At 54.3% G+C, this 8188-nt stretch overlaps 1 pseudogene; it reads right to left on the reverse strand.

The window, feature by feature from the left end:
- Positions 1-1590: 1590 nt before the first annotated feature.
- LOC118611128 lies at positions 1591-1709 on the reverse strand (annotated as a pseudogene).
- Positions 1710-8188: the final 6479 nt, after the last annotated feature.

Here is an 8188-nt window from a genome sequence, read left to right on the forward strand (position 1 = left end):
CGTTTTCTGGGGTTTTTCGTTAATAATAGCCATCCTAACGGGTGCGACGTAGGATGGATTTTTTTTTAAGATGTATCTCTCACCTTTCATCACCTAAAAAAAAATGTTTGCTGGTGCCCCATCGTGTTTCTTAGCGTTTTAGACCTGAAGGTACCTAAAAATCGCCCAGTCTAGTACCGTTTAAGCTTTTTGACAGCAGATCCCTTTGTCTTCCCCGCCCCAATTCGGTCCTATTGGAACTCTAAAACGTAAAAGGGATAAGACCACAGAGGTCTGAGGAACCCAACGGTGCGGCCAGAAGCCCGCCCCTCAGCGCCTTCTCTGTCCCCTACGCCTGCAGCTCCAGCCCCTTCCCCGGCCCTGGGACTCTGCGGAACTCAGCTTGAAAACCACCAGGCTAGAGCGACCTTGGCAATAGGTGCAGGTGATAAAACCGAGGTGTCTGTCTCTATTCCTCACTGGACCACATGCTCCGTGAGAGCAAGACACTATCTGTCTAGGTCACCTCTATGTCATCAGCAACTGGCACAGGGCCTGCCACACATATAAATCTCCAGAAATCTGTAAGTTCAATGTCTGGCTGAATGGGCAAATGGAAGTCAGAGCAAAACCCCCCGAATGCTGTGTCCTCAGTGACCGCTCCACGCAGATGGGTCGCAAACTCCAGCCTGGATCAGAATCACCTAGAGGGCTTGTTGGAACACGAACCTCTAGGCCTCCCCATGCCCCGTGGTACGCGTTAGTTGGTTCGGGGTAGGGTCTGAGAATCTGCATTTCTAACAAGTTCCAGTTGGTGCCAAACTGTGGGGTGGGACAGGAAGAAACCAGAGCCGTGAGGAGGGGAAGAAGCTACCCGGCCTGGCTCCGTCTTCCTATTTTTTTCAAGATGAGGCAAAAATCTAAATTTTTCGGTGAAATTTCCAAATTTTCTAATGAAAGCTTTTTTATTTTATTTTATTTTTTTTAACTTGTCCAGGCCAAAAGGAATGTTCTGAGGGCTGAACGGCACCCAGGAACCCCCGTTTGTTGTCTTCCATCAAAGGGAAGAGCAGAGTCCGAGCAAATACTTAATAATCCCCACACAAGAAAACCCCAGGCAACTAAGGCCAAGACGCACAGACAGAGGCCCAGGGAACAGGTCCAGGAGGGTTTGGGGAAGGAGAGTCACAGGGAGAAGGAGGGGCCGTTTGGCTGAGAACCGGACAAATTATCAGCACGGCCTGTCCACATTAATCAAGTTGGCCAGATAATTACTCACCTCCTTACTTCGCAGAGCCTGCTGAGTATCCATTTTCACAGTTGCACCCTAAATTTAGCTCCGACTCCTGATAACGGGGACCTTGCTTCGGTCTGTTCTCTGACCTGGTCCTGGCTGACGTCCAAGGCTCCGCCACCCTAGAGAGGTACAGACGGGATGACCTGAGCCGTATTGCTCGGAGTCTGAGGCCTCCAGGCCTCCCGCTTCCGAGCCCTGGGCAGACTTTGATCTGCCACCATTTGCCGGTGGCTGGTGGGGACAGCAAGAGGAGGCTCATGGGACTACACAAACATTTTTTTTAACTTTTAATTTCTTTTTTATTATTTTTTTAACGCCAACAGCACCTGGTCTTCCTAGGTGGTCTCCCATCCAAGTAGTAACCAGGCCTGACCCTGCTTAGCCTCCGAGATGAGACGGGATCGGGCATGTTCAGGGTGGCGTGGCCGTAGATCAAACGTTTTGAAGCATGCGTTATGTACTTGATCCACACCCTTAGCTCTAGTTTAATTCTTCATAAGTAACTCTGACTTTAGGGAAGAGGTCGTTGGAGTGCGAAGAGGTCAGATAACTGGCCCAAGGCCACGTGACCAGGAAGTGGCGATGCCGGGATTTTCACCTGGGTCTCCAGATAGGAAACTCACTCTTCTTCCCTCTGCATCTCAACGGGCCGCTGAAGTTAGATCAATCTAAATTTCTGCCTTACTAAAATGCTCTCGATAATTCCCTGGCATGATAGGTTGAAACCAAAACAAAATACAAAGTAAGGGCATTCGAGGCCGGCAGGTTTGAGTCTTCACTCTGCTGCTTGCTAACATGCAAACCGAAGCACGCGGCCTGCCTCCCGCCTCTCACCTGTGGAGCGGAGGTTCCCTTTCCTCAGGAAATGCCACGAATACATAGCTGTGCCTGAAAAGACTCTAGCCCAGGACTGACACAGATAAACCACCCAGTAAATGGGGTTTTCTCTTTCCTGACTCTTGTGAGGATTGGGCAATTCCCATGATGTTTCAGACAACACACACACACACACACACACACACACACACACACACACACTCTTCCCATGATACCTGGCCACTGGGCAGAATTGCCAAAGGTAAAAGCACCTCTTCTGTACCCTCCTCCCACCCCTAAAAATGTGTAGAGGCCCCAGCTTCTTGCCTCCAGGGGTTCATTCCACAGGGCATGGCTTTAGTTGATATCAGTAGGTCTTCAGTTGAAAAGTCCCGAGGTAAACAAAATTAAACAGATTGTTTTTCCTGCAGAACGTTACGGTTTTTAAAATCCCGAGAAGCTTTATGACACTCCACAGACAACAAGTCTATAGCCTTGCCCAAATAGATTTGACTGCCGTGTCTTGTTTTTTCAGTGAGAACCTGGACAAATCCACGTCCTGAAAAACACACATTGGGAAACACACTGGTGTGACATTCAGGACCGGGGTTCCGTCCACTCCCAGACTCAAGTGATGGCTACAGCCCTGCTGAGACCAGAGCATGGCTCCCGCTAGTAGACCTTTCCAACGACCCCTCATTAAACATCCAACAGCGTCTCCTTCTGCACAAGCAGCACCCACTAACAGCCAGGCGCCTGGGGTTCAGATCCACATTTCGGAAGCCCCCGGCTCGAGCTCCATTAGAGTTATGGCCTGAGCTTAAAGATCCGTGGCCTCTGCCAGGTAGAAGGAGGCCATAGGGAGGCAGAGCCACCTACAGGAGACCCGTGTGGTGCGCAGCGAGAGCGGCTGGGAGCCGGCGGACGCACGGATGGGGGGAATGCCAACGCAGCGCCCGGGGAAGCCGCGCTCCCCTCTCTCTGCTTGAAATGGAGATTGAGCGACGAGAGCAGGGTTTTCACAGGCGGGCCTTTCGTTCCCGTTGGATGAGACGTGGTCTTGACCACACTCTACGTCATGGCAAAATTTGCGTGAGGAGTGAGGGCGTCGAAAGTTGATGCTTCTCTGCAGGGTCAAATGCTAACTAAAGCAGGCGCAGAGGTGGACCCAGATCAACCACGATTCCACTTCCCGGTAAGATCACTTGCACCCAGACAGCAGGCGAGTCCAATGCTTTCTAACGCGGTCCTGTAAAAAAGCTTGAGGGCTCTTCATTATAGCAACTGAAACCTCACAATAGTTTCCCACTTGTGTCTTTAGTCTGGTATTTTGAAAGAGAGACTTCTATCCCCATAAGCTGAGGCAACAGCACTTACGTCGTAGCAACTGTCCGATAAGCATGTAAATGCGCTTAGTAACAGATGTGCACAGATGCATCGTGCGGAGGGACGGGAGGGCTCTTATCAGGCGGGGGAGGAGGCCACGAGCTGGGACGGACCGTTCCCAGCTCCCCCCGTGCGCAAGGAATGAGATCCATTTCTTCGACCAGCGTCCGGCGAGTCTCCCAGGGGCCTGCGACACACCAGACTCTATGGCAGGGGCAGCGGGTAGCCCGGTGAGGGTGTCGGACCTGGCCCCGAGCATGGCCACCAACCCACGGGAGTGACCGCAACATTTCCGCGTGGAAGAATCTCGAAGGTCATCCCGTGAAAAATTCTAATTAAGAGAAGTTTCCAGAGCACCGCGGGGGGTGCTTCTAACTCCTTCCGCCCTACCCCCCCCCCCGCTGGGCGGGTGTCACAGGAATCCAGTGGGACAGGGTACCCATGTGTCCCTTGACCACTGTCCCCGGGCTTGTGCTGTGCCACGGTCAGCCTTGTCCACGTGGCATGCAGGGGTGCGTGGGGCTGACGAGGAGGGAAAGGAGGGGCGTGGGGAGCTTGAAGGGGAGTCTATGAGGGTCAGGCCATACGGGGTCCCGGAGGAGGAGCGTGTGGGGAAATCGCGGGGGCGGGGGCGGGAGCGGGGGGGGGGGAGGGAGGGGGGGTCTGTGGCTCGTGGGGAGGGTGTGGCAGCGTGTGGGGGACGTGGGGCGGGGGCTCGTCCAGGCAGTGGCTGGCATGCCGCTGCGCGCCGCCGTCGCCGTGTCCACCAGCGGCTGCCCCTTCGCGGCGCAGGACCCTGGTTGCCGGTGAGATGCGGGTGTCCAGGCGCAGATCAGCTGGGCACTGGCGCCACCTAGTGTTCCCGGGCTTTATTGGCCGTTTTACCGAAACTTGTACCTGCGGTCACCAACTTTGAGCGCCGGAGCAGAGGGGCGCAGAGATTTGCGCAAGGGTAGGGCAGGAGCGGGCCGAGACCTCGGCGTCGTGGTCGCGAGTCCTGGGGCGATCTGGAGCAACTCGGTTCGCTGCTACCCGTGGGCTGCAACACGAACGACCTTCACTTGCAAGGTAAAAGCTCCCTCCCTTAGTCGCCTTCAGCTGTGCACAGCTCCTGCCTTGCTAAAGATGTATCCACCGGTCACGGTTTAAAGGGAAATAGAGCCTGCACTCATGTCGCCCTGAACAAGCCGGATCCCCTCCCATCTCAGAAGCTAAGCAGCAGCGGACCTGGTTAGTACTTGGATGGGAAGACCAGGTGCTCTAGGAGGAGGAAAAAATAATAAACAAACAAACAAACAAGTAAGTGAAAAGAGAATTTAAATGAAAATAAAACTTTCTACAACATCAAAACTCACCAAACCCTGATTGCAAGGGACACAACTAAATCTATTTCAGGAGTGACATGGCTCCTTGGGGACTCAGCAAGTCTAAAAGTGGAAACCGTGCACAGTCCCCGGAAGTTCGCATTTCACTCCCTGTACCTCTATTCTGGAGAGATGGAGGGAAACAAGCGTGCGGGGCAGCAGGTGTTACACAGAAGGGCTCAACACGGAGCACAAGGGCAAGCGGGAGTTTAAGGGGCAGGGTGGGGTCAGTGGATGAAAGATCATAGCAGGCAACGTCACGGAGTGAGGGGCGTGGACTCTGGCTACACCCACTGAGAAACAAAATGTGACCGAGGAATTGAAGGTACAATCGACTTTCTTCAGCAACTCGTGAATCGAGGGGCAACATCCCACTAGCAACCAGAAGGGCCCGCTGAGGGGCCGTACAAGGCAAAAGGTTTTCATAGGGAGAAGGGCGGGGCAGGGGCTAGTAACAAGAGAAGAAGGATTATTTTTAGACCAAAGTATCTTCTTCAGGGAGGGGAGATGCGGGAGTGGGACCTGCAAGAGCCTTTATCATCTAGTCTGCCCCTTCTTTCTGTGGGGGTTGGAGGGGGCCCAGGTTACAGATGACATCATTGGTATTGACCAGAAAATCCCAGGCTGGTTGATTAAGATTACATCTCCGGGAGCGTGTGAAACAGCAATAGGTCAGGTATGAAGCCGAGGTTTGGTATCACGTGCTTTATTTAGCACAGGTGACTCCATTTGAGGCCTGCTGCGGTTTTCTCTTTAGTAGGACCCAAGAGGACTCCTGCTGAAGGCAGGCCAGGGTGACCAGCTGTCCCCTAGGCCGAGGACCCCAATCTGATAGTGAAGGTGGGAGATTCTGTCCAAACAAACTTAGCAGGGTTCTTGCTGAAACTGGACCAGGCCAAGACAAGCCTGGAAGCCGGAAGTGAAGGCCTCGTTGGTAAGAGGGCTCAGAGGAGTTTGACTGAAGTTTGGTCGAGGAGACGCTCTGTCCGCAAACCACCCGCCGAAATATCAGTGGGGAGTGAGAAAAGCACAGAGTCGGAGGCAAGGGAGCAGCAGGACAAATGGAGGGAGACGCGGTCCCCAGGGTCCCCAGCAGGAGTTCTCAGCCCCCAGAGCATGTCGGAATCCCTCACAGAACTTACAGAGAACCTCCCCCGTCGGAGGCGCAGAGTGAAGGAGGAACTCAGGCTTCTGCTCCTGTCAGCCTCCCCAGGTGACTCTGGGTGGACCAGGCCGAGAGCCACTAAGATGGGCAACCATGCCACCCAGGTGAGCGAGGGTGCCTCCCAGCTGTCCCTCACACACAGCGACCTGTTCGGTCAGGGAGAGTCCTCCAAGAAGACGCGCTTTCTGTGGGCTTCGGGCTTCGTGAAGAAAAGCCTGTCTTTGGCAGCTGCGGTCCTGACGGTCCTGACGAGGCCTGGATGAGGAAAAGAGGGAGGAGCGGCACCATCCCTGTCTTCGCCAGAGCCGGGGCCTTCGGCAGAAAGGGCGACCTGTCCCCAGGAGCCCCCAGCCCGCCCTGCAAAGCCAGAGGCAGGATGGATGGTCACAGCCCCTCACGATCGGCCCGTTTCACAGGGCCTCCTTTCCACTAATTTCCTAAATAAAGGACCTGACTGGAGGACGGCTTTCTCCGCAGTCAATCTGGTCAGCTCCCCGTATCATAAATGTGTATTTTCTTTTACAAAGCATCAGCTGTTTTGTTTTCTTGGATGTGGCATTAGAAGACTTGAGATATTTCATTTTGTTGTTCTCCTTTAGGCTTTCTGAGGGCCCATTTCCCTGGCATCTTACAGCCTTTTTCGTAATGATTTTCAAAGGATGGGCCTAGCTAGGACCACCAGCAGCAACAGGGAGCTTGCTGCAGATGTAAATTCTTGGGCCCACCCAAGACCTACCGAGTCAGACACAGGGGTGGGGGTGGGGGGGGGAGTCTGTGTTTTGAAGAAGCCTTCGGGTCATTCAGCTGCCTTGAATTATTTTCGCTTAGTATACTGAAAACCCACATTTCGGAGGCAACGCTTTGTCTTTAAAACACCTCCCTTAGATTTCTGGGCTCAGTTTAACAATCTGCAGGAAAAGGCAATGGCATCTAATGACCGGGCAACCACATGGGACAGACCCCCAGAGACGATGGCAAACCGAGGCTCTGGTAATCAAGTCACTTTGTCAGGGTCTCAGCTAGGGAGGAGCAGAGCTGGGTCTCAAACCGTGTCTACCTGCTGCCAAAGCCACCATCCCCTCCGCACCCCTCCCGTCCCTCAGCCAGACACCGCAGCTCCTAGGGTGGGCCTGGGAACTGGCAGAAGCAGCAGAGCCTGGCAGATCCCCTGATTCTTTAAAATGATTCATCTTGGCTGAATGGAGGGCGGGTGGGGTGTCAGCAGCTGAATCTATCCAGAGAAAAGATACTACATCAGACCTCCTCTGGTTCTCTGCCTAACAGCAAGCACCCTTTCTCCCCAGAAGGTGCTCTCATTCGTTTCTCACATAGTTCCTGAGCACCAGGTGGTCTGCAGTCTAGGAAGGCCAGCAGAGCACAGACTGACGGCCCCGCCTCTGGTCCGTGAGGAGGATGATAAGAGCTTACATTCCTTGAGCACTTTCTGTGCCCCCGGCACTGTGCAAAGCAATCCCACTTAATCCTCACATAACCTGGGGGTAACTGAGATCGGAGAAGCCCAGGACCACCGGCAGCACCAGGATTACGCGCCGACCCCCTGACTCAGCCGAGCTCTTACTCGGCGTGCCGTGTGCACCGCCTGGCAACTGCTGCTGCTGGGGCTGGTTTCGCTTGCTCTCATATTAGTTACACACTGTGGTCCGACGTTCTCCTTAACCATCGCTCTGGGAAGGCACGAATGGTCTTTCTCGTTCGTGAGTTGTTCGTGGAAGGGATGCTGGGAGCAGAGGACGAGATGCCATGCCTGCCTTGTCACCTGGGCCATGGGAGAGAACACAGAGAATTAAAGGAGTAAAATCCAGAACTAGGGATCAAGGGGAAAACACCACGAGGCTCTGCTCCTGGGCATCAGCCACTCGTGGGCGGGAAGCCAGAGGCAGGGCTGACTCCCTCGGGGCCAGGAGGGCCCACCCTGCCCTGCGCAGCTCTGGACATTCCCGGCCGAAGGGCTGCTAATCGTTTTGAAGGTCTTCCCCAGCAGGCCTTTCCCCTGATTTTGCTTCCCAGTTTTATAAACTCACTGGCCAATTTGCATGACGCCCCAGCCCATTAGGCCCTGGGGAGTGAAAGTCTGAAGTCTGCCCCCAAGTTCTCCCCTCCTTCCATGGGGGCGGGCCGGCAACCGCCAGAGCCAGACAAGCAGGGTCCGCCTGTGACACG

The sequence above is a fragment of the Rousettus aegyptiacus genome, unplaced genomic scaffold (assembly GCF_014176215.1).
Source record: "Rousettus aegyptiacus isolate mRouAeg1 unplaced genomic scaffold, mRouAeg1.p scaffold_m13_p_13, whole genome shotgun sequence".
NCBI lineage: Eukaryota > Metazoa > Chordata > Mammalia > Chiroptera > Pteropodidae > Rousettus > Rousettus aegyptiacus.